General features: G+C 44.7%; 1 pseudogene; it reads left to right on the top strand.

Annotated features, from left to right (window-relative positions):
* Nucleotides 1–5,957: 5,957 nt before the first annotated feature.
* The window catches only part of LOC138770534 (gastrula zinc finger protein XlCGF26.1-like), a 28,122-nt pseudogene continuing 6,801 nt past the window's right edge, over nt 5,958–27,278 (top strand).

Raw genomic sequence — 27,278 nt, forward strand, 5'->3', positions numbered from 1 at the left:
CTTTGTTTAACAGAAAATCATCCACATGCATGGAAGCACAGTTCTTCAACCAGGTACAGTTTCAAGGAAAACAAGGTAACAGCAGATGGCAAAGGGTTAATCCATGTGGGGGCAGTGAGTGTCCTGAGTTAGTTCACCCCCCTGAGGTGACAGAGAGAAATCACATCGGTGGACTCCCAGTGGTAGACGTGGTATGAGCCCGACCAGAGGTCACTAAGCCACAGACGGCTGGGAGGTCCTTGAAAACTGTTACCCTCTGAGATGAGGTAAAGACCTGACACTAGATTCGTTTTTGAAGGCCACAGAAGAGGTGTCCCTCAGGGTAAGGTAGATACTATGGGTGTTACGTATGGTGACTAAGAGGAACTGGCACGGTCCTGAGCCCCCCAGGTTAGACAACTTACTCTGCACCAATGCCTGCTGCTCGCTCTCTTAATTCAACTCACTACTCCTTCTATCCTCTGTACACACTGCGCATCGCTTTACACAATCTTCCTGAATACAAAAGTAAAAAGATGGGAAGTACAGTGGTACCTTCATTTAAGAGTAACTTGCATTGAGAGCATTTTGCAAGAAGAGCTCACAGTTTTTCAAAATTGTGACTTGGTTAAGAGCGACTCTGTACCCACAATCTGCCCCCCCCCCCCAAATCATGTGTACCTTCAGATAGCTGCTTTTAATCCAAGATCTGTCCCACGATCCGTTTGGCAGGTGATGCACTTATTGTGCTACAAAACAAACTGGCATCCCCGGGCCCTACGGGAGTATCTGTGCCCTAACTTTGCACCACCCCTTCGTCCCTGCTCCCCACCCTCTTCATCATTAGGAATGCCCGAGAACATTTTCTCCATGCTGAACATTTGCACAGGTGTCTTAATGATCCAGCCCATGTGCCGCCCTCTCACAGCTGATGAATAGGAGGCAATCTGCCTGGAGCATTCCTAATGATGAGGAGGGCGGGGAGGAGGGACAGATAGGGTGTGCCAGCCTAATGCATACACAATCTAGGCCACTCCCGTAGGGCACAGGGCTGCCAGTTTAAAAGTAGTTTTTTAGCACAATAATTGCATCACCTGCCAAACAGACCGCAGGACAGATCTTTGACCTTTGACCTTCAGCTATTTGAAGGTACAAGCGGTTTGGGGGAACACAGAAAACATGTTTTACCATAGGGCAAATGGTGTAATCACAAAACCCCTCAAAATAAAAATAATTGCAAGTTTTTTTCCATTTCACTGCACAGATAATTTTTTTTTGTTTCGCAGCATATTTTATGGAAAACTAAGTCTGTCATTGCAAAGTACAATTAGTGTCACAAAAAAATAAGGGCTCATGTGGGTCTGTAGGTAAAAAAATGCAAGCGCTAGGAGGACACAAAGAGGACAAAATGATAGCGCAAAAAAGAAAATTGCCTCAGTCCTTAAAGGAGAATTCCGGGTAAAATCAATTTTAACCCCTTAACAACGCATGGCGGGTATACCCGTCATGTGGCCATTAAGGGGGAAGCAGAGAGCCCTTTGTGAGACCTCTCTGCAGCCTGCGGTCCCCAGTTGCTATGTGCAGCTGGGGGCCGTGGGTATTAGCCGATGTGGCCGATCACCACTGCTGGCTAATTAACTATTCAAATGCAGCTGTCAAAGCTAACAGCTGCATTTGAATAGTGCTTGGCCCCTATCCCTGGTGTCTAGTGGCGGGATCTCCCCCCCTGTGATGTGATTGCAGAGGGGAGATCTCTCATACTGAGCCGGCCGGGACTCAGCGTCAGAATGACGCCCATCCTGTCTCGGCAATCTATGTATGTGGTCTGCAGCATGCCAGTATAATAGAACACTGATCTGATGGATCTATTATATACACAGCATTGATCTCAATGGGAGATCAGTACTGTGTATATAGAAGTCCCCCAGGGGGTTTCTGATAAATGTATGTGAAAAAAAAACAAACCTTTTTATTAACCCTTAGAGGACCAGGCCAATTAAAATTTTTGCGTTTTCGTTTTTCCCTCCTTGTGCTTAAAAGGCCATAGCACTTGCATTTTTTCACCTAGAAACCCACATGAGCCCTTATTTTTTGCGCCACTAATTGTACTTTGCAAAGACATGCTGAATTTTTTCATAAAGTACACTGCGAAACCAGAAATAAATTCAATGTGTGGTGAAATTGAGAAAAAAAACGCATTTCTTTTATTTGGGAGATTTTCGTTTTTACACCGTTGGTCCTGGGGTAAAACTGACTTGTTATATATGTTCCTCAAGTTGTTACGATTACAATAATAGGTAACATGTATAACTTTCATTGTATCTGATGGCCTGTAAAAAATTCAAACCATTGTATAACAAATATATGTTCCTTAAAATCGCTCCATTCCCATGCTTATAGCGCTTTTATCCTTTGGTCTATGAGGCTGAAATGTGAGGTGTCATTTGTTGCGCCATGATGTGTTCTTTCTATTAGTACCTTGCTTGCCAATATGCGACTTTTTGATCGCTTTTTATTACAATTTTTCTGGATTTGATGCGACCAATAATGCAGAATTTTGCACTTTACCGTGCAAGATCAGGAATGTGATTAATTAATATTGGGCGATTACGCATGCGGTGATACAAAACATGTTTATTTATTTATTTATTTTTATTTATAACATGGGAAAAAGGGGGTGATTCACACTTTTATTAGGGGAGGGGGCTTTTTATTGACAACATCACTTTTTTTTTTCTTTTACACTTATACTAGAAGCCCCACTGGGGGACTTCTAGTAGAAAAGCACTGATCTCTCATTCAGATCTATGCTGCATAGATATGCTGCATAGATTGATGTGATAGGCACATTGATTGCTTCTGGCTGCTGCAGCCGAAGCAATCGAGTGCCAAGTCGGGATCAGCACTATTACGCCAGTGGATCGCTCCTCCGGCACAAAGCTGACAGCTGCATCCGATTACTTTATTAGCGGGCACGGCGATCGGACCGTCCCCGTTAATAGCCGCGGTCCAGGGTCGCCTAGGGGTTAATAAAAAATCCCCTCCCCTAATAAAAATTAAAATCACCCCCCTTTTCCTATTTTATAAATAAAAATGAATAAATATATTAAAAAAGAAACATATTTGTTATTGCCACATGCGTAATCGCCCCATCCAATGACATCTCACACAGCCTCGCAGAACAAACAATAAAAGCGTTATAAGGCTGGGAATAGAGCAATTTTAAACACATTCTGTTTTTTTTAAAGGTTTTAATTTTTTAAAAGCCATCAAATAAAAAACAAGTTATGCACGTTACATATCGCTGTAATCATACTGACTTGAGGAACATAGCTAATACGCCAGTTTTGCCATTGGGTGAATGGCGTAAACACAAAAACAGGAATTGTACCTTTTTTTTAAATTTCACTACACATATATTTTTTTTCTGGTATTGTAGCATATTTTATAGGAAAATTAAGTCTGTATTTGCAAAGGAAAATTAGTGTCGCAAAAAATAAGGGCTCATGTGGGTCTGTAGGGGAAAATATGCAAGCGCAGTGGCCTTTTAAACACGAGGAGGAAAAAACGAAAGCACAAAAATGAAAAATGATATCTGTTATTGACCAACAAAAGTTATAAAAATTACTAATAGACATTTTTTATGGGAAATGCACCTATAGTACTTGGCGTTGTTGTTAGTTCTCTGTAAACTTGGTGACATCACATCACATAGACTGCCGGCTCCTGATAGTCCAGTCTGTCCCGCCGCTGCTGCAGTCCGTCTGCTAAAAAGGGATCACCGCCTCCATCCTCCCCCAGATCCCTGCACCTCCCTCCATGCCGGCAGCTCTTGGCACCTCTAGTCCGGTAGCTGGGGGCTCCCTGCTACCTCTGCCAGCTGGAGAAGGGTGAAGTTAGGTGCCCTAGGCCAGCAGAGGCGATTCCCACAGCAGGGACAGCAGGCAGAAGTTAGTAGGGAGCAGTGAGAGCCGTCGGCTTCCCATTATGTGTGATACTGTCTACTGAGCTGGTGTATCTAAGCCCATCAGGTCTGATACTGTCTACAGAACAGGTGTATCTAAGCCTATAATGTGTGATACTCTCTACAGAGTAGGTGTTTCCAGTGCCATATGAACAGCTGCTGCTGCCCTGGGCACTAAACTAAGACGCCCCACCACAGAATTGGTAGATAGGTAGGTAATAGCTCCAGGCATCACATATAACACCGCCATACCAGACCTGACCAATACCACCATACTGTGACTGGATAGCACCGCCATACCAGTCTCCCTCACTCTACTCCGTAATCACGCCTGTGCTCACTCCCCCTCCACAACCAAAAAAAAAAGAAAGACAACTGATTTAGTGGCAAGTTGGAAAGGGAGGTGGGAGACTGCAAGGTGCTGCCCTAGGCACCGGACCATGGGTGCTTAGTGGTAAATACGGCCCTGGGTGTACCTAAGCCTATCAAGTGTGATACTGTCTACTGAACTGGTTGATTTAAGCCTATCATGTGTGATACTGTCTACTGAGATGGTGTATCTAAGACTATCAGTGTTGATACTGTCTATAGAGCAGATGTATCTAAGCCTATCATGTATGGTACTGTGTACTGAACTGGTTTATCTAAGCCTATCGTGTGATACTGTCTACTGAACTGGTGTATCTAACATGATCATGTGTAATTCCTTCTGCTGAGCCTCTGTATCTAATACTGGCCTTACACAAGAGATATAATCCTGACCTGACCTGTCAATCTTATACATATGAGGGAAGCCAGACGGCCTCTGGTGTGATACACTCAGATGAGTTGCTGTATCTAACTCTCCTATGTAACACACAGCACTACACTATTGTATATTAGTGTGTGGTGTTGGGTTTGGGCACAGTTATTTGGTGTGAGATGATACCAGCAGCCCAGGGGGTTAGTATATATGATGTTGGGTATTGTGCACAGATGAGGTTAGGAGGGTTATTAGTGTGGTTGTGGTTTGCACATGTGTCTGTTATTACACTGATGTGTATGGGGAGAATGAGGCTGGAGCAGCTAATACCTGGGTGGACTTGTATATACTGTCTATACACCCTACAGCTATACGGTATTTATATTATTATTATTGTTGTAATAATTTGTTTGTAAATAAAAGATTTACAGAAACACACCCACAGCCCCCCATCATTGTGTATTTATGAAGAGGGGGTCAGTAATAAGAACAGTCTCAGTAAAATGGGATAAATTGGCAGAAAAAAAAATCTTTATATATCTTAATATAAAATTTCTAACAAAAATTCCTGATTTTAATATTTTTAATAACTTCACAAAATACATGAGAACAGCGGGTAACCAAATTCTATTGACCTATTTCTGCTCTGGTTATTTATATAGTAAGATACACAGATTTTGTAACATGATACGGAGACAGAACTTCTTTATTTTTTTGTAGAACAAATTATTTTTTTTCCTTTTCCAATAGAATATATATATATATATATATATATATATATATATATATATATATATATATATGGTATCTATACACATTATCCACATATATGTTGGTTTTCTTCCCTCACTCACAAGACTATGGAAGTCTGTTGATCTCTGACATCACAAAGGTAAGCTGATGACATGATGACATCACAAAGGAAAGGCTATGACATCACACAGACATTGTACACTTAGCTGCACAGGTAACATTCCGTCAGTTGCTAACTGCCACTCAGCAGAGATACATGGGAGGGATCGCTCTCGCTTACTGCTATCAGCACTTGGATTGGATCATCGATATAGATTTGACTTACAACTTAAAATGAAGGCAAAAAACAAGAGGAATCATCTAGAAGGAGACACAGAAGAGAAGGAGAAGAATAATGGAGAGGACAAGAGGAGAGACAAGGACAGAGGAGATGAGGATGATGGCCAAGAGCAGCCAACTACAACCAAGAAGCCAAGAAAGAACCACGTCTTAGCCTGCCTGCAAAGTGCCTGGGCCCGGATGACATGTAAGAAGAGGAAATCTTCCAGCCACCTCTCCGGTCACAGCATCGTCCTCCCTCTGATGGACGCCACAGGTAGGACCAACAACTGGAATTGTACATGCATCCTTAGGACTCCATAGAACACACACAGTGGGGCTGATTCATGGGAATAGCGCCCCCACACAGTAGTTACCCCCTCCAGTAGTGGCCTTAAGCTGCATGGTGTCCTGTGAACAACTCACCTTTGTTGTCCCCACCCCATTAGGTAATTTTAGTATTTGGGGCCTTGTTGACCAGTTTTACTAGTCTTCCTAGGGACGCGTGAGGCAGGCAGCCATCTTTTATATCCCAGGAATATAAACTGAAGCTGCTGTCCATGGGAGTTTATCATCTTTTATTGTGGGATGTGTGGATTTTTTCGTGCCCCACGTTCACCAAACATGGTGGAAAGTGGAACTGTCTCAGTTGCCCCTAGCAACCAATCAGATTCCACTTTCCATTCCCAACAGACTCAGCTAGTACAATATACTGCAATACTATAATAATATATGTATAGTAAAAGTAATGTATTGCAGTGTACATTCATTGTGGTTTTCTCGGTCACAAAAGGTCATTAAAGCGGCAGTACATGGCATATGGCCAGAAACTAGGGACTGAATTTCACACCCATTTGCAATGTTTTCCACTTTCCCTCTCTGTAACATCACTAACCCCATCACCCTCTTGTAGATGTAGGAACCTCTGAACCACCTGTGTAGTGTTTGGACCCTCTGTGAGCCTTCTGTAGTATTAGGATTCCCTGTGCGCCATCTACAGTTTAGGACACCCTATGTTCCCCCCTGTACTATGAGGAGCCATTGTGCCACCTCTGTAACATAAGAACTTTCTGTAACCCTATACCACTAATATATATCTCTGGGAGGTATAATAACCCCTCTGTACCCCCTTCATAGCACTGGGACCTGTTTTGGCCCCTCTGTGGTATTAGGATGTATCTGTATTATAACAATGCCTCTGTGTCCCCTCTTTAGTACTAGGGCCCCTCTTTGATAATTGGACCCACCATACCTTCTGTGTAGTAGTAAAGCTGTCTCTGCCCCCTCTGTAATAAGAGGATGCTTCGGAGCCCCCTCTGTACTATACAATCTCCTCTGTGCCCCCTTTGTAGTATTATGACATGCTGTGTCCCCTTAGTGGAAATAGGACCCCTCTTTGCCCCCTCTGTAGTATTATTACCTCCTATATGCCCTATATGACCTCTTTCTATTAATTCACACATCTATCCTTTTCCTTTGTAACAGAAAACAGAACATCAAATGAGAAGGAAGGAGAGGTGCCAGCATGCTGGAAGGATAGCCGAATACAGGAAGCCATACTGCAGGAGCACCAACTACTGTGTGACCAGTACCACAACCTGGATGACCTGAGGGCCTTATACTACGCTGCACAAGAAGCCACGTTAGAGGACTACCAACGATGGTGTGACCAAACCTACAACATGGATGACGTATGTGCCTTGCACTATGTGGGCCATATAGCCATGGAAGAAGAATATCAGAAATTGTGTGACCGGATTCATAGCTTGGAGGTCCTGTATGCCCAGCACTATATGGCACGATATAGAGAGAAGCAACAACAGGAGACCGAAGAGGAAGGACCGAAGAAGGACGACGACGGACCGAAGAAGGACAACGATGGACCAAAAAAGGGCGACGACGGACCGAAGAAGGACAACAAAGCCAATAAAAGTGCCAAGATCCTGTTCTTAGCCCAACTGCAAAAATGTTGGGAATGGATCTCTAAGTCAAAATGGAGAGGAACATGTAAACTCAATGAAGAACGTTCCTGTGAAATGCCAGGACCTAGTAACATCAGGAATCCGACATCCAAAGAAGACCCTGACAACTCTAAAGACACCTCACCTGTTACAGTCCCCCTAACATTGGACTGCTTCACCTTCTACCATTCACTGGGAGAAGGAACCTTCGGTAAAGTCCTCTTGGCAAAAGACATCATCCGCAGTGAATGTGTTGCCATTAAAGTGACAGAGAAGAGGCACGTCAGCTTCGGAGAACGCCACGTCCTCCAACTATCTCATGGAAGCCCATACTTGATGCATGGCTTGGCCGCCTTTCACACACCGAACTTTGCCTGTTATGTGATGGAACTGGCCACCGGAGGGGACCTGTTTGAATTTGTCAAAAAGCACTCGCCTCTTGATACCGACACAGTAAAGTTCATCACAGCCGAAGTGGTATGTGGCACAGAGTTCCTGCACAGAAGAAATATTATCCATCGGGACCTGAAGCCAGAAAATATACTTCTCACCAGAGAAGGCCACATAAAAATAACAGATTTCGGCTTTGCTGTGAGAAATGTCTATAACCTGACCAGAACTGTGTGCGGAGGTACACCAGGATATGCAGCCCCAGAGATGATAAAACGCCAGCTACATGGGAGAGGAGTCGACTATTTCGCCATTGGCGTCATCCTCTACAATCTCTTGAACTTCAAGCGTCCATTTTATGGAAGAAGCCAGCACGAAACAGATATCTCTGTCCTCTGTCATACTCCAGACTACCCAAAGTCCCTTACTGATGACGCAGTTAACATCTTAAAAAGCCTGCTGTGTAAAGACCAGTTTGAGCGGCTGGGAGTCAAAGAGGACATCAGGAGCCATCCATTCTTCTCGGATATCAATTGGGAGGACGTGGAAGCCAGGAGAATGTTTCCACCAGCAATCATGATGACATCGTCTGTTGACCTCAATGCTGAAGAACCTATGAAATTTGCTGAACCACCAGACGTCATCAAACCTGAAGATCAGCAGATCTTTAATAAGTTCAGCTTTGTGTGCCCGGAGTGGTCAAATCAATATCATCCTGTCATTACTGACAAAGAAGATGCTGATAATGATGACGACGACGATATCTACATGTAGATCATCACCTCTACTGATCTCTGCTCCAATCTAAATTTTAACTTAACTTAATCTTAACTTAACTTAAGCATCAGAATTTAATCTTAACCAGACAAGACTTAAACCAACTAAATCAACTTAGACTTAACTAAAACCACCAGATTCTGGTGAAGCACAAGCTCCGTAAGACTTCGTAGAGCTTTGTGGGAGGGTGGGAGGGCTCCCTCTTTGTGCCTTCACCTTGACGTGGTGAGGGAGCTTGCGTGCCTTAGTGATCCATTGAGCTAAGCTGGCTGGAGTTAATGCTCCTGGTGGGGTCTCCCGTGCCAGAAAGGTCAAAGGGGAGAGGCCAGACTAAGTAAGGCACCCAGTAGAAAGGGCTGGAAATCTACTTCTTTTCTCTCTCATAAAAACGCAATAGATAGATATCAGAATATCCAGACAAGTGCAGCGCTTGAAGGTGAGCGACTCATGTCAGAAGGCGACTAAAGTGTTATCCAGACTTAGAAAAACATGGCCGCTTTCTTCCAGAAACAGCACCTCTCCTGCCCTCAGTTTGGCTGAGGTTTAGCAGCTCGGTTCTATTGAAGTGAATGGAGCTGAATTGTAGTACCACACACAACCTGAGGACAGGACTGGTGCTGTTTTTGCAAGAAAGTAGCTGTGTTTATTCTTATCCTGGATAACCCCTAAGTTAGAATAGGTATGGAAGCTAGTGTACGGGACTCATCCAGACCTAGGAGCAGGGCTGGACCAGGGCCGCTTTAACCAGAGGGCACATGGTGCACGTGCACTAGGCCCAATGGTTAAAGGGGCCCCCCCGAGCAGGCAGGCCGGCCCCTGCAGGGCCCCGGCGTTCGCCGCTGCCCCCGCCCGCTGCTGCTGCGGCGCTTCAGCGCTGCAGCAGCAGCGACACTGACAAAGAGAGCCATTGGCTCCCTCCCTGTCAGTCACTCTTGTGGCCGCACTTCCTGTGGTCACAAGAGGCCGCACTCTCCCTCTAGCGCCCGACGTCACTGAAGCGTCGGCGCGAGGGTAAGGGGAGTGCAGCCTCTTGTGACTGCAGGAAGTGCGGCCACAAGAGGGAAGAGAAGAGGAACGCGTGGACCTAGGTGAGTAACAGTGTTTGTTTTTTATATATAGGAGGGGGAGCTATAAACTATTGGGGAGCACAGGGGGCTATATACTATTGGGGAACACAGGGGGCTATATACTACTGGGGAGCACAGGGGAGCTATATACTATGGGGAGCACAGGGGGCTATATACTACTGGGGGAGCACAGGGGAGCTATATACTATGGGGGAGCACAGGGGACTATAAACTACTGGGGAGCACAGGGGTCTATATACTATGGGGAGCACAGGGAAGCTATATACTATGGGGGAGCACAGGGGAGCTATATACTACTGGGGAGCACAGGGGAGCTATATACTATGGGGAGCACAGGGGGCTATATACTACTGGGGAGCACAGGGGGCTATATACTATGGTGGAGCACAGGGGGCTATATACTATGGGGGAGCACAGGGGCTATATACTATGGGGGAGCACAGGGGCTATATACTATGGGGGAGCACAGGGGAGCTATATACTATTGGGGAGCACAGGGGGCTATATACTATTGGGGAGCACAGGGGAGCTATATACTATTGGGGAGCACAGGGAGCTATATACTATTGGGGAGCACAGGGGTCTATATACTATTGGGGAGCACAGGGGTCTATATACTATGGGGGAGAGCACAGGGGGGCTATATACTATTGGGGAGAGCACAGGGGGCTATATACTATTGGGGGGGAGCACAGGGGGGCTATATACTATTGTGGGAGAGCACAGGGGGGCTATATACTATTGTGGGAGAGCACAGGGGGGGCTATATACTACTGGGGAGAGTGCACAGGGGGGCTATATACTAATGGGCGAGCGCACAGGAGGGCTGTATATAACTGGAGGAGCACATGAGGGGCTATATACTACAGGGACACCTTAAAACTATGGAAGAACAGAGGGGTGTAACTATGTAGGGGTACAGAGGGGTGTAACTACTGTATAGGGGTACAAGGGACCTAACTACTGTATGTGTTGGAGCCTAAAATATTTGTCTGGCAGATTCTGGAGAGAAGATTCACAGCCAGGGGAAGACTTCAAGGTGGCCCAGGCTGGATGGAGAGAAAAAGAAAAGGTGACAGACTCTGATCGGAGAAGACGCCCCCGGTGAGTCACTGGATGTAACTGCACTCTGTTATAGGGTTGTAGTGTTAGGGGTCATGATGTGGCAGTATTATGTAATGGTATCATTGGTGATATCTTTCTGTTTTGTTTAGTGCAGTTTTTATGTAATATGTAATCACTGTATGGTGGAAATAGTGTTATAAGGTAACTACTGTATATATTGGGGCTCTTGATACAGTGTGGGGGCAAATTCAGTACATTAAACAATGTGCCGAAAGGGAAGGGGGGGGGGCCCACTCTTGAGGGCTGTGCACTGGGCCCACCAATGTATTAAAACGGCCCTGGGCTGGACTGGGACTAAATAGCAGTGACATCCCAGCAGCCCTTATTCAATATAATCCCTGCCATATGACAGAAAATACACAATGTCACACAACATCTAGGATGGAGCCATCTATCCCTACTCACATTCATTTGTAAATTACACTATGAACAATACAAGAAAAATAAAATAGCTAGGATTTACCTAATGACATGATCATGTGTGTACTACTACTATACAAGCACATATATGACCAATAATACCGCCATATAGTGGTCAGATACAATGTCTACATAGGATCTGTACAACACTACAACAATACAAACACACACATATCCAAAAATATTGCCATACAGTGGTCAGATACCAGCTATAGGATCTGTACACTACCACTATACAAGCACTCATATAACCAATAATACCGCCATACAGTGGTCAGATACCAGCTCTGTATAGGATCTGTACACTAACATTATAATAGCACTCATATAGTCAATAATAGTTAGTGTATGATATCAATGTGGTGATATATCTAAGCTCAACTAGTTTAAATTCTCCAGAGAAAATGTTTTCTTTCAAATCAACTAGTGTGACAAAGTTATATAGATTTGTAATTTACTTCTATTAAAATAATTCCAGTCTTCCAGTACTTATCAGCTCCTGAATGTCCTGCAGGAAGTGGTATATTCTTTCCAGTCTGTGCTGCCACCTCTGTTAATGTCAGGAACTGTCCAAAGCAGTAACAAATCCACATAGAAAACCTCTCCTGCTCTCTAGGCTGGAAAGAATACACCACTTCCTGCAGGACATACAGCAGATGATAAGTACTGAAAGACTTGAGATTTTTTTTAAATAGAAGTAAATTACAAATCTCTGGCACTTTCTTGCACCAGTTGATTTGAAAGATTTTTTTCTTTTTCGCTGGAAGTCCCTTTTAAGCCTTTGCCTCCGCAGCCTATTTTGGCCTTAAAATGTCACTGTCATTAAAAATTTTTTTGCAGAAACCAATAGTACAGGCGATTTTAAGGAACTTTGTAATTGGGTTTATTAGCCGAAAAATTAATTTTTATCATGAAAAAGCAGTTTGAAGCTCTCCTACGGAGAGAGGGAAATGAGACACTAGGACAGGACAACAACGAGTTAATTTACAACTACATGATCTATCTCCTCTGACAGTCAGCACTGACCTCTCTGACCTCTGAATACGCTGTCACCCAGCTCAGTGCCTGTAATCCTTTGTTCTCCCCTCTGGCTGCCGACTCATATCCCTCCTCCCCCTCCCCTCTCTATAGAACAGAAAGGTTGTCTCTGAGGCAACAAGTCACAATTTCCTGATACAGTAAAACCTTGGTTCCCGAACACCTCGGAGTTCAAACTATTCGGTCTTCGAGCTAAATTTCCCCCTGAAGTTTTGCTCGGTATCCGAACAAAACCAGGGGGATAACTGTCAGCTGAACTGATGTTCAGCTGACAGTTAGGTGTTCGGGAACACTGAGAGGCAGGAGCGGGCGGCACTCCATGATCTACCTCTGAAGACTCTCCTTCACCCTTCAGAGGCGGAAGAAGGAAGCGCTCCGGGCCGGCGGGGGGATGTGGAGAGCAGGTCAGAGGGGACTGAGCAGTGCGAGGCAGGAGTGATCCCCGCAGTGAGAGGCAGGAGCGGGCGGCTATTTAAACTTGCCGCCAAGCTCCTGCTCCTCTCAGCTGCCGGGGACACCCTGTAAAGAAGTGGGTAATCCCATCATAATGAGGGGAATCCCCGCTTCTTTACAGGGTGTCCCCGTCAGCTGAGAGGAGTTTACATAGCCGCCCGCTCCTGCCTCTCACTGTTGCGGGGGATATGGAGTGTTTCTACGCTCTGTGGGCCGGATGCTCTGCACCTGACCCACAGAATGTAAGAACCAATTATTCAGTTTAACATTGTTCCCTATGGGAACTGACAGCTCGGTTCTGGAACAGCCTTCCAGAACCGATTATGTTCGAGAACCGAGGTACCACTGTGTTTTGCAGTGAATGGAAAAGAGGAGGGAGGGGGGACCTGGGGAAAGTCTTTTTAAATGCAGATAATGGCATATTTGCCTAATAAACCCAATTACAAAGTTTCTTAAAATCGCCTGGACTATTGATTTCTGCAAGTGACTCTTTAATGCCCAGGACCTATTTTTCAAATCTGACCTGTCTCTCTTTATGTAGTGATAACTCTGCGATGATTTTAATTATCACGGTTATTCTGAGATTGTTTTTTGTGACATATTCCTCTTTATGTTTGTGGTATATTTTGGTTGATACACTCAGTAATTTTTTGTAAAAAAAAAAAAAAAAAAAAACACAAGATTTGCGCAAAAATTTTAACAATTTACATTTCTTTATATTCAAAACTCTATTTTCCTAAGAAAGATAGTCATATTACGTAAACTAATTATTACTCCAGCATCTACAACATGTCTGCTTTATCATTTGGTGAACGTCCTTTTACTTGTTAGGATGTTAGAGGGCGTCAAAATTTTGCAGTGATTTTTCAAATTTTCATGCTCTGATTTTATTAGGGACCAGTTCAGTTCTGAAGTGGATTTGTGGGGCCTGTATGTTAGTTACTTCCATAAATCCCTCCACTGTAAAAGCTGCACCCCTGAAAGTATTCACAGTAATATATCATAAGTTTACTAACCCTTCAGGTGTTTAGCAGAAATTTTAAAGGAGAAGTCCGGCCAAAATTATTTTTTGATATGTTATTACTTATGGAAATTTAGACAAATTTCTAATGTACATTAATTATAGGAAATGCACATATAGGGCTATTTCCCTTAATTTAGTAGATCATGGAGTGTTAGAATTCTCTCAGAAACAGTGACGTCACGACGAAGGATGTAATTCCTATACAGTGTCCAGCGGGGGTGGGGGGGGGTGGGGTTTGGGGATGGCTCTATATGTAGAAGTCTATGTAAACTAATGTAATGTACAGTATGCTTTATTGAATGAATACATCTATGGACTACTATGGGGAACAAGTGTCCTCGCTCCCCAAAGTATTCCATGTATGTATTCAATCAGTACATTTGGATATCCATCACAGTAAGCCCACCGAACCGCCGCCCCCAGCCGCCGCCCGCTCGCAGAAGCTGACAGCTCATTCATTTGATCAGGTCCCTGCCTCAGTGCAGGGGCCTGATCACTGTCATCCATAGCAGCCCAGATGCAGGAAGCAGCGTCTGGCTTGCTATGGTAAGGGGGGGTCGGAGGGAGCGGATCTTGCTCCGGCTGCTCCATAGACACAGCGGTTAGCACGGTGTACAAATCATAGAACTGCGGTGCAAAGTATAATAGAGTATATACATCAGCTGGAACTCAAAAGTGTGCAATAGGGTTGATATTCCTGGAGGTGTCAGTAATATGGAAAACGATTTAGCTTTGCTAGGTAAGTGGTCCAAACATTGGAAATTGAAGTTCAACTTTTCCAAATGTAAAATAATGCACTTTGGGAGGAGGAATCCTCTATCCGAGTATCACATCGGCAGTACTGTGTAGGAAAAGACTTCAGAAGAGAAGGATTTAGGGGTAGTGATTTCTGACAGCCTTAAAATGAGTCACCAGTGCAACCAGGTGGTGGGGAAAGCAAATCACATGCTGGGGTGTATAGCTAGAGGTATAACCAGTAGAAGGAGGGAGACTGTGATCCCGCTGTATAGAGCTCTGGTGAGGCCACATCTGGAATACTGTGCCCAGTTCTGGAGGCCTCACCTAAAAAAGGACATTGATAAAATAGAACGGGTCCAAAGACGGGCTACAAAAATGGTGGAGGGTCTGAGGCATAAACCATATCAGGAAAGACTTAATGATTTGAATCTGTATAGTCTGGAGGAAAGAAGAGAAAGGGAGGACATGATTGAAACATTTAAGTATGTTAAAGGACTAAATAAGGTTCGGGATGGAAGTGCTTTTAGCAAGAAGAAGAGGACACAGTGAGAGGTTATCTGGGGGAAAGATCAGAAGCAACGTGAGAAAATATTATTTTACTGAACGAGTAGTAGATACCTGGAACAAACTTCCAGCAGAGGTGGTTGGTAAATCTACAATAACAGAATTTAAACACGCCTGGGATAAACATATATCTATCCTAAGATAATAAGAAAGAAAATACTAAAAGGGCAGACTAGATGGACCCAGTGGTCTTTTTCTGCCGACAATCTTCTATGTTTCTATACAGAAGATCCTTATATGACCTCTACTATGTATGTATCCGGGGCAGGTTACACATCCTGAACTGCTACCAGGGGCTATCCTCCCTTCTTTGATTGGACAAGTAATGACCACCCATAGGTCACATGAGTACGGACCGACCCCCAAACCAGACATTGTGCATCACCAACATCCCCCCACTGGTGACAGGGACTCCCGCCCACACATAACTGTACCATCTGCATGTAGTCACACAATCTCCTCCTAACCAAAATAATACCCAACCATCTACCCTAAATGGGTGTCTGACACCAGCAAAAAATATACAAGACCTAACCCAGGGGCGTAGCTAATGTCTCATGGGCCCTGGTGCAAGAAGTGAACTTGGGCCCCCACACCCCACACCCACACAGGGCCATGCGACTCCAAAACCGCAACCCGACCCCCTCTCCACACTCAGAAATGTGATAATTTAGTGATGGTGGCGTACGCAGGACTGCTTCTAGCTTTTTTGTTTCCTAAGGCAAAGACTGGAACTCCTTGTACCTCTAACATACAGTCATAGAGTTACCAAACAATAGCAGCAAACTGGGAACAAATACTCTCACAACATAAACCATAAACCAAGGAATGACATGGTGCACTGATCCCCTCCCCAGTATACAGGGAAAAAATATACTCACTAAACATATACCATCAGACCGGGGGTTAGTTGCTAGGAAGAAGCAATGTGTGTATTATGGCTTAGGGTGTGTTTACACAGAGAGATTTATCTGACAGATTTTTGAAGCCAAAGCCAAGAATAGATCTGAAAAGAGGAGAAATCTTAGTCTTTCCTTTATGACCTTATCTCTGTGTATAGTCTGTTCCTGGCTTTGGCTTCAAAAATCTGTTAGATAAATCTGTCTGTGTAAACGCAGTGTTGCCCAACCTTTTCCACCTCGGGGCTCCCCTTCCCAATGTTCTACAAAATACAAAAAAAATAATCATCAATGCAGTAGGACTGTACACAGCACTACTGAGTCCAGGTAAATTAGTATATATCAATGGAGAGTGTCCCAAACAATCACTAGCTGACATTATGGCAAGTGAAGTGAATGGGGCCACACTATGTCAGCATCTCTTTTGTGGTGGGATGCTGAAAGTCTACCTGTCATTATAAGAAAAACATTAGACATTTCATAAAGACGTCATGGAGACATCATAGAGACGTGTCAAAAGTTTGTTTTTATAAAGACAGGTACACTTAACCCCTTAACGACATCGGGCGTAAGTATACGTCCCCGCAGGGTGGGCTTTAACGCAAACGGGCGTATACTTACGCCCGATGTTTCCCTGATCGCTGTTCACACACAGCGGTCGGGGAAGATGGCCTGCTATAATGTATAGCAGGCCATTTCTGCTCGTCGGCACGGGGGGTGATTAACCCCTCCCGTGCCGACAATCGCTGCTATATGCTGATCAATACAGATCAGCATATAGCAGCTAAATTCAGCTTTCCGGGTCATCGGTGACCCGGAAAGTAATGGCGATTGGTGCTGTCCGAGATAGCACCAATCGCCATTAGTGTCCCCACTAAAGATGGCCGCGGTGCCACCCCCACGATCGCCGTGATAGGCCGGCCAGTACCGGCCGGCCCATCACGGCGATCATACTGTAAAAAAAAGTTTTGCTGGGTTCTGCACCCCTCAGCTAGGTAGCGGAGGGGTACAGAACAGGTGTGTGTGGTGCAGGTGTACCATACTCACCTGATCTGGGCGTCCGTAGCAAAGATCTGCGGTCCGCGCCGTCCTCGCGTCTTCTTCGGGTCACTTCCGGGTTCGGTCGTCCAGCGTCGGAAATCTTCGGAAACGCTCGGGTCCACGGGCCTCGGCAATCTCCGGCGGCGTTGCTCTACTGCCCCCTAGCGGCTGATCAGTGAATATCATTCACTGATCAGTTGCTTTGGGTTAAAAAGATTATTTTTTTAATTTTTTTTTTTCCAATTTTTATTTTTTATTTTTTTTGCGCCCTAACGCCGCTGAGTGCTGATCAGCATCGCACGTAAGTGCGCCGCTGATCAGCAACTCCTCCTTTTTGGCGTAAGGGAGTTTTTTCCCCCCTATATCCTACCGCCACTGTCTGCTGATAGTGCGGCATTTATCAGCAGCTCCTTTCTTGGCGTAGGGATATTTTTTCTTACTGTCAAAAAAAACACCACACTACATGAAATAAAGTTTTACACTACATTACATTACACATTTGCATACCCCATATAGTAGTCCCCGTATAAAGATGGCCCCCAGGGTGTTTTCGGCGTCAGAGGCATACGTTATTATTGCCTCCGACACCGAAGCTGCCAGTGAGGATGAATGGGGGGGATCCGTCGTTCCTCCATTCAGCCTCATCGTCCTCATCATCCAGTGACGTGTCTGGGGGTAGCGTACGCTGCCCCCCAGACACGTCTTTTCTGCCAGTACCGTCCCAATAAGAGATGACGGTATGGCATAAAATTCTCCAAACTCTGTGAGAGTACCTCAGGGTACACTTACAGATTAAGGGTACGTGCACACTGCGGAATGGCGAAGGATAACCCTTTGTGCATTCCGGCACCCACCGGCGGACTGATGCAGGCAACACGTTCAATCTTTGGACAGAGGGCGGAATCCGCCCGTGCATAGAATGGAGTCTATGACATGTGCGGAGACGCATGCCTGCATCAGTCCGCCGGTGGGTGCCAGCTGCGGAATGCACAAAGGGTTATCCTTCTCCATTCCGCAGTGTGCACGTACCCTTACAGTGTATGAAGGAAGGGACACCCGAATCCAGCCCCCAGATGCCCCCACCACACTCGGAGTTAGTGGGAAGATCGTTTGAGAACTGATCTTCCCACTGCTGGATAAAGGTTACAACCTGTACGGGGATAACCTTTATACCAGCGCCCCCTCTTCCGGTCCCTCGCTGCCCGAGCTACTGTAGCTTACGGCACAATCCGAAAATATCAGAAGCAGTAATAGAGCCCTAATATTTTGCAGCCATGGAGCGGACCCAGCGCTTCTGGATATCAAGGACCCAGTATTGCACCAGGAAAACATTTTCCTGGTGACGTCCCCCACACTGGAAAACAGGAGACCCCAGAAGAAGTGCAGAGTGTGGCGTAACAGGGGGATCAGGAAGGACACCATTTTCCAGTGTGACACCTGTCCTGATCACCCCGGCCTCTGCATACTGGATCGCTTCAAGACGTACCACACGTCATCGGAGTTCTACATTTTCTAAATTCTGTCCCTTATTCCTATTTCAGGGGTCACGTTGGTCCAGGGATTATTCTGATCGCCAATATGGAGTCGGGAAGGAATTTTTCCCCTGTGATGAGGCTACTGTCGTCCGCCTCACGTGGTTTTTTTTTTGCCTTCCTCTGGATCAACACAGGTTGAATTTGATGGACATCTGTAATTTTCAACCTTATAAACTAATAATTGGCCTAATACCCCCAAATAAATTAGAATTGTCCCTTTTTCCCAGCTAAATAGGTATGGCCGCCATTCCCATTAGAGGATGCCATGATGCAATTATAAAGCCTCTGTGCTGCCAGGGCAGTAGAAACCCCCCACAAGTGACCCCATTCTGGAAACTACACCCCATAAGGAATCTAACAAGGGGGGCAGCGGGGATATGGCCCCCTGGTGACGGCCACATTTGTGGCGTGAAAATGAAAAAATTGTATTTTTTATTTTCACTGCACATGTTCCACATATGTGCCCGTCACCAGTGGGGTCCATATGCTCACTGTACCCCCTTGTTGGATTCCTTATGGGGTGTAGTTTCCAGAATGGGGTCACTTGTGGGGGGTTTCTACTGTCCTGGCAGCACAGGAGCTTTTTAATTGCGACATGGCCTCCATCCTCCATTCCAGCCTCTAAATGGCGCTCTGTCCCTTTGGTGGCTTGCCCTGTGCCCATATGGCACATTATGTCCACATATGGGGTATTTTCGTACTCAGGGGAAATTACCCTACATGTTTTGTGTTCACTTTCTTTTTTAACCCCTTGTGGAAAAGGAAAGAAATCAAGGCTAGACTAACATATAGTGTAAAAAATGTTTAATTTTTACACTAAATCATTGATCTTGTCTTGATTTTTTCATTTTCACAAGGGGTTAAAAGATAAAAAAAACACTAAATGTGTAGAGCAATTTCCCCCGAGTACGGAAATACGGAAAAAAGGAGCGCCATTTGGATTTTGGAGGTTGGATTTGGCGAGAATGGATGATGAACGTCATGTCGCATTTACAGAGCCCTTGTGCTGCCAAAACACTGGGAACCCCCCACAAGTGACCCCATTCTGGAAACTACACCCCTCAAGGAATCTAACAAGGGGTACAGTGAGGATATGGACCCCTTGATGACGGGCACATTTGTGCCGTGAAAGTGAAAAAATGAAAATTTTCACTTTCACGGCACATTGTTCCACATTTGTGCCCGTCACCAGTGGGGTCCATATCCTCATTGCACCCCTTGTTTGATTCCTTGAGGGGTGTAGTTTCAAGAATCGGGTCACTTGTGGGGGGTTTCCAGTGTTTTGGCAACACGAGGGCTCTGTAAATGCGACATGACCCTTGAAATCCATTCCAGTAAAATCCAGCTTGCAAAAGCCAATTGGCGCTCCTTCCCTTTGGAGGCTCGTCCTGCACCCGCTTGGCACTTTATGTCCACATGTGGGGTATTTCCGTACTCGGGAGAAACTGCGCTACACGTTTGGTGTTTTTTTTTCTTTTATCCCCTTGTAAAAATGAAAGATGAAGGCTAGAACAACGTTTTAGTGTAAAAAATTGAATTTTTCCTTTTTTACACCACATTGTTCTGAAAATCTGTGAAGCACCTGTGGGGTGCATATGCTCACCACACCCCTTGTTACATTCCTTGAGGGGTGTAGTTTTCTAAATGGTGTCCCTTTAGGGGTGTTTTTAAGGTTTTGGCACCCCAGAGCCTCTGCCAACCTGAAGTGGTACAGTCAGAAATGACCAAATATAATGGAGGCGTTGAAATTCACTAGGTGCTCTCTTATATCTGAGGCTTGTGGTTGTGTCAAATAGTGCAATAGGGCCACATATGGGGTATATCTATAAACTGCAGAAATGGGGCAATCAATATTGGGGTGCAATTCTCTGCTAATAGGTTTATCATTATGAAAGATATTGGATTACAATAAAATCTCTGCACAGAAAATTAAAATTTTCAAATTTCTTACACACTTAACTTTTATTTCTGTGACTCCCCTAAAGGGTTAAAAAACTTTCTTGATGTGCTTTTGCAGAGTTTGGGGGGTGCAGTTTCTGAAATGGGGTGCTTTGTGGGGCTTTCTAACATAAAGTCCCCTCAAATACACTTTAAACCTGAACAGGTCCCTAAAAATATCTGATTTTGAAATTTTACTTAAAATTTGAAAATTTGCTGCTTATGTTTTAAGCTTTCTATTGTCTAAAAAAAATGAAATATAGTTTAATAAAAGCTACCAACATAAAGTAGACATGTTGCTAATGCTATTTAATATATAACTTATGTGGCATAACCATTTTCTGTATAAGCAGAAAGGTTTCAAAGTTGGAAAAATGCATTTTTTCAAAATTTTTCACGATATTTTGGTGTTTTTCATAAAGATTTGTTATGAGTATCGACTCCATTTTACCAGAAATGTAAAGTACAATATGTCACGAGAAAACAATCTCAGAATCGGCTGGATAGATAAAAGCATCCCGAAGTTATTAATGAATAAAGTGACACTGGTCATATTCATAAAATTTGTCTCTGTCCTTAAGGCCATTTCAGGCCCGGTCCTTAAGGGGTTAAAGGCTAGCTATGATCTGCTCCCCTCACATGTGTATGGTGTATTAAAGGGAACCAATCACCCCAATCAGGCTGATATGGTTCCCTGAATCGCTGTATACAGCCTTTGAGCAGCCGGCGGCATGTACCGTCCGCGGCTGCAGCAGGAAGTATAACCGAAAAAAAGCAGTTTAATCCCCCAGGCACGTGACAGGCAGCGACGGGGAAGTAGTCATCTGGTTGGCTCCCCGTCTGTGTCTAGTCACCGCTCTCTGCCTGTCAGCGTGCTCGGAGGGGACGAATGACAGGCAGAGAGGCCAGTAACGGACCTCTCTGCCTGTCATTCATCCCCTCCGAGCACGCTGACAGGCAGAGAGCGGTGACTAGACACGGGTGGGGAGCCGCCCAGATGACTACTTCCCCGCCCGCGTCTGTCACGCGCCCGGGAGAGTAAAGTCCTTTTTTCGGGTATAGAGCTACTGCTGCAGCCGCAGACGGTACGTGCCGCAGATGCTGCAGGAGCTGTATACAGCAGTTCAGGGAACCATATCAGCCCGATTGGGCTGGTTGGTTCCCTTTAAGAACACATAACATACACTTCCCTCTCTTCTCTGGCTGCTCTTGTCTCCTTATCTGTGACTTTTATTACAGCAAGTCAGGTTTAACCCTTTCACTACTTTCCTCCAGATATGTCTATTACATTAGCAGCAGAAGAAGGGTTAAGCCTGACCTGCTGGGTTACAGGTGAGGAGACAGGGGATGAGACAGGAGCAGCCAGAGAACAGCCCCTCCTCTCCCTCCCTCATCCAGGGCCATGACAGGACTGCTGCCCCCACCTCAGGGTAACTGTGCAGTCCCTGTCATAGCCCCCATTCACAGCTACTAGAAACCAGAGAAGAAAGCAGAGTGTTTCCTTACAGCTGCTGCTCTGTCAGGACGGCTCTGTGGGGGGAGGGGCCCTTCCTCACTCTGCCTCCAGTCTCCATGTAGCTGAGCCAGTAGGTGACCCTCCCTGCCATCTGGGTGTGTGCCATCCAGAGTCTTCAGAGGAGAAGATGCTGCCTTGCTACTCCTGTCTTCCCTCTGGTGTAGGGTCGGCACCATCTCTCCTGCTGCCTGAGGCCTCTATGGTGCAGCTTTTTCCTCTCTTCTGCCGCTACGTCCTGTGGCAGAGAGGTAAGCAGCAGATGGTGGCCGGGACCCTGGGCCCCCACCCTGCTTCGGCGCTGGCAGTTCACCAGCTGCCTGAGGTCTGTGTGATGCAAAGCAGCTGTGCTAAACAACTTGGGAATTTAAACAGGTGGTGGGGCATGCCGGGCCCCCCGGGCAACTGAGACCTTTGCGACCGCTGTAGCTACGCCACTGGTTATAAAGCATGACCACATAATGACTGGCTTACCTCGCACCATTTCCAGAGATACTTTCTTCCAGGATATATTCTGAGGTCACGGATCCATATTCTCAAGTTCTGCTGACACTAAAAAATTGAAGAAAGAGCTAGGTGTAAGTCTGGATATAACCAGACTAATCTATTCATCATTTCTATGTCTCACTGTACAATTATTCACTATATCTATATGGTCACTATGAGCTGTGTCCAGCCCTATGTTGGTGCGTATACTGATGAGGGGGGGGGGGGGCCGGGAAAATATAGATGGTGGGAGTGATGGTTTCTACCTCTGACCCATGTCCCTCTGTCCCTCTATTAGAGCAGAGAAATAGATCTGTATTAATGTGCTGCCTGTATTGCCCCAGAAGCCATCTAGCTGCTTCCTATCTACTATGTATATTATTCCATCATTTGGTGCAACTTGGATTATAACAATGTCTATTAGCACACAGAAGCATAAGAGCGGCGGTCTTCTAGTACAGTCTTTCTCAACCTTTTCAAGACAGCTCCCCCAATGAAATGCTCCAGCCGAGCACCCCAAGGATGCGATCGATTTTATACATTTCCTTAGGGTTGATTCACAAGTACGTTTCTTAGTGAAATCTGCTGCGATACTCTGTGATGTTATGGCCTACGGCCAGATTTTCATTCCACTGCGAGAATGTAGCCAGTGTATATTTAACTACTTAGCTCCCAGGTCTTGAACAGATCATGCTTACCTGCCTGCGCTCCCGCCTGCTTCTCAGTCTTGCGGTTCACAGCCAATCAGTGCACTGTCCCGCCGCAGTGTTAAATGTGCATTGTCTGAAGCTTTTACCTACCAATCCTATGACGAGAATTACTATAGACAATATGCAGAACATTTAATGTGCCAACTTGTTTATATATTTCACGTAGACAAAAAAGATTTAGCCAATGTATGTGGCCGAAATAAGATCAGCACTCTCCTCTACTGACATCCTCTGTGCTGCTGTGACCTCCCCTATACTATCAGCACCGGCCTCTCCTGACATCCTCGGTGCTGCTGTGACCTCCCCTATAAGATCAGCACCCTCTTCTCCTGACATCCTCTGTGCTGCTGTGACCTCCCCTATAAGATCAGCATCGTCCTCTCCTGACATCCTCTGTGCTGCTGTGACCCCCTATAAGATCAGCACCGTCCTCTCCTGACATCCCCTGTGCTGCCAGAACCCTGTGACTTCCCATATAAGATCAGCACCCTCCTCTCCTGACATCTTCTGTGCTGCTGTGACGCCTCTATAAGATCAGTAAACACACCCCTCTTACGGGTGGGTCAGGGGTTCCAATTAGAACAACGCAACACTTAACCCACAGGCCGAAGCCTGGGGTACAATACCCCTTTAAACAAAAATAACCCCCCAAAATAAAATATAGCTTTAATGATTTACTTAAAATATTATTAGTGAACTTAGTTAGTTAAAATGACATAACACCCAGACATATCACTAAATCACTAAGGATATAAATATCCTCCTCCTAATATCCAACACTAAACTAGTGCAGCCTGCAGAACTGCACTGTAGTATTATAGGACTGGGTATATGGGAATAAAACACAGATCGTGCCCCACTCTCTACATGTTTCATAGCAACAGCAATGTCATTAGGAGAAAAATAGGCAACACTGGTTACCTATACTGGCTGCTATTTATATGTGTACCCATTAATATAGCCGTTAGTAACGCCCCAAACAATCACTTATAGTTGGCCAATGATTGGACATGTTATTATAAGGTGCACTCCTGCATACTCGCTATTGGAAAAAGACATTGTCCTCATCCGCCTCTTTTTCTAAACCGCCACTCACCGATTGCCGCATCATCAGATCGCGTCAAACCACGTCACAGAAACTGGCAGTCACATGACATGTCCTTGTCACATGATCGTATGATGGCGGAAGTGACAACAGTGCAACGTCAATGAGCACGTGATCCAAAGTTGTCACATGACCGTATCACCTCTTATATTCCACGCATGACATCTAACTTAGAACCCAGCGCGCTGCCGACATCCGATGCGCATGTCACCACACTTAGGTCCAAAACCATTATTCCAGTTGTGGTGCGCATGACAGCACACTTAGTCTCTGGTGAAAGCGGAATATACCGCTACTGGTCAAAATCATGGTGCCACTATTGTTATCATTTAGTATATATAATAGACACCATTATAGCTTAATAAATGTAATATGTAGAATGGTTTTTTATTAGAATAAGAAGTTTAAATATATAGCAGTATATTCACAGGTAAGTATATAAATCAATGGATACACACACATATATATATATACCTATATGTATATTCAGTGATATAATCATAAATCAAGGCCAAACAAATACATATAAAAGCCAGATGGTAACAATTTTATGTTCACAAATGATATATTACTGTATTATACCTAAGAACATTACTGCTCACAGGTAAAAAATATATTTACAAAAATATTAGAGGAAAGCAGCAGATGAGAAGCCCTCATTCAGCCCCAGAGGAACTTGACTCTGGAGGTGAAATATCCATCTCGCCTCTTCCTTCAAAAGAATTTTATCAATATCGTCCTTACGTGGACCCAATTTCATCTGACAAAGGCCCCAGAATTTGATATTATCAACTCTACCACCATGAATATGTTGGATATGTCTCGCCAGAGCTGTATCTGACTCTGTACGGATAGTGCTCATATGTTTTGACACTCTTCAACGTAACTCCTGAGTTGTCTTCCCAACATATATTAGTGGGCATGTACACTGTGCAATATAAATCACGTTTTTGCTACTACAGTTCAGAAATTGCCTAACTTCATATGTTCTCCCATCCACAGGGTTTCGAAATATTTTGGTTTTGGTCATGTGTCTACACAGACCACAATGACCACACAGAAAAAAAACCCTCACGTTACTCTCTAACCATGTGCGCGGACCAGATGTAGATTGAAGGTGACTATGCACCAACATATCCTTAAGATTAGGACCTCTCCTAAAAGTCACACACGGATGTTTACTAATCACGGGGGCTAGATCTGTGTCTGCCTTCAACAAATGCCAGTGCCGCCTCAGAATTGCCATTACTTTATCTGTATGACCATCATAATTGCCAATGCATCTAATCATCTTCTCCGTCTCACAAGTACGGGTATTCTGTAACAGGCTAGATCTATAACTACTGCAAGCTCTATGATATGCCATCCGTAGATGTTTACTAAGGTACCCCCTATGCCGAAATCTCTGATAGAGATTTTTACATTCCAGCTGGAATTTATGCTCTTCCGAGCAATTGCGACGGGCCCTTAAATATTGGCCAATTGGTATACTACGTCGCAGGGACCCAGGATGCCAGCTTTTCCATTGGAGCAGAGAGTTGGCAGATGTTGGTTTGCGGTAGATACCAGTCTGGATTTAGAGAGCATTGTCTATATAGATCTGTAAATCCAAAAAATTACTACTCCGGCCACCAAATTCATACGTGAAAAGCATCCCAATATCATTTCTGTTCAGTGTCAACAAATACCTGTAATAAGGACATATCGCCATCCCATAGGATGAGGATGTCCTCGATATACCGCGCCCAAAGTAAAATATGTGACGTAAACAAACTCAAATCATCATCACCAAAAACAATCGTGTTCTCCCACCACCCTTAAAACAAATTAGCATTATTTGATGCACAAGAAGACCCCATAGCAGTGCCTTGTGTTTGATGATAGAATTGTCCATTAAACAAAAAATAATTGTGTGTCAAAATGAATTCTAACAAATCAACAACAAAAGTATTATGTGCCCGAAAGTGTCTGCTTTTTGTGCTCAAAAAATAAGAGGTGGCCTGAATCCCCACATTATGACGTAAATTGCTATATAGGCGCTCCACATCCAGACTGGCAAGCACTGTATTTTCGTTCACAGTTAGATCCATTAATTTTGTAACCATATCTTTCGTGTCCTTAACATAGGATGGTAAAGAGGATACCAGAGGTGCCAAAATATTGTATTTGCTCGCCCCCTGTGTCAAACAGTTGTTACCAGACACTATAGGTCTTTACGTCACATATTTTACTTTGGGCACGGTATTCAGAGGTCAGAGAGGTCAGTGCTGGCTTCAGAGGAGATAGCTGGTGATGTAGCTGTAAATTAACTCTTTGTTGTCCTGTTTTGGTTCCTCATCTCCCTCAACCCCTCCCCTCTCTGTAAGAGAACCATGAAGACAGGGAGGAGAGCTTCAAACTGCTTTCGCATGATAAAAATGTATTTTTCAGGTAATAAACCGAATTACAAAGTTTCTTAAAATCACCTGTACTATTGATTTATGCAAAAAAATAAAAATAAACAACAGTGACACTTTAAGCACTAAAGTCCGTATCCAGATTATCTATTTGCTGCCAAAGTGTTTTATATTATTCAGAGACTGCACAGTAAAGCTTTTCTATTTTTATCACTGAGACTCAGTCATGTTTCCATCCGCACCAGCACCTATACACATCCGCCACACACCTTGGGTCATTTTTCCCCTCTCTGTGGGTGGCAGTACCGATAGTCCAGGTGG

The sequence above is a fragment of the Dendropsophus ebraccatus genome, chromosome 13, assembly GCF_027789765.1.
Source record: "Dendropsophus ebraccatus isolate aDenEbr1 chromosome 13, aDenEbr1.pat, whole genome shotgun sequence".
Lineage (NCBI taxonomy): Eukaryota > Metazoa > Chordata > Amphibia > Anura > Hylidae > Dendropsophus > Dendropsophus ebraccatus.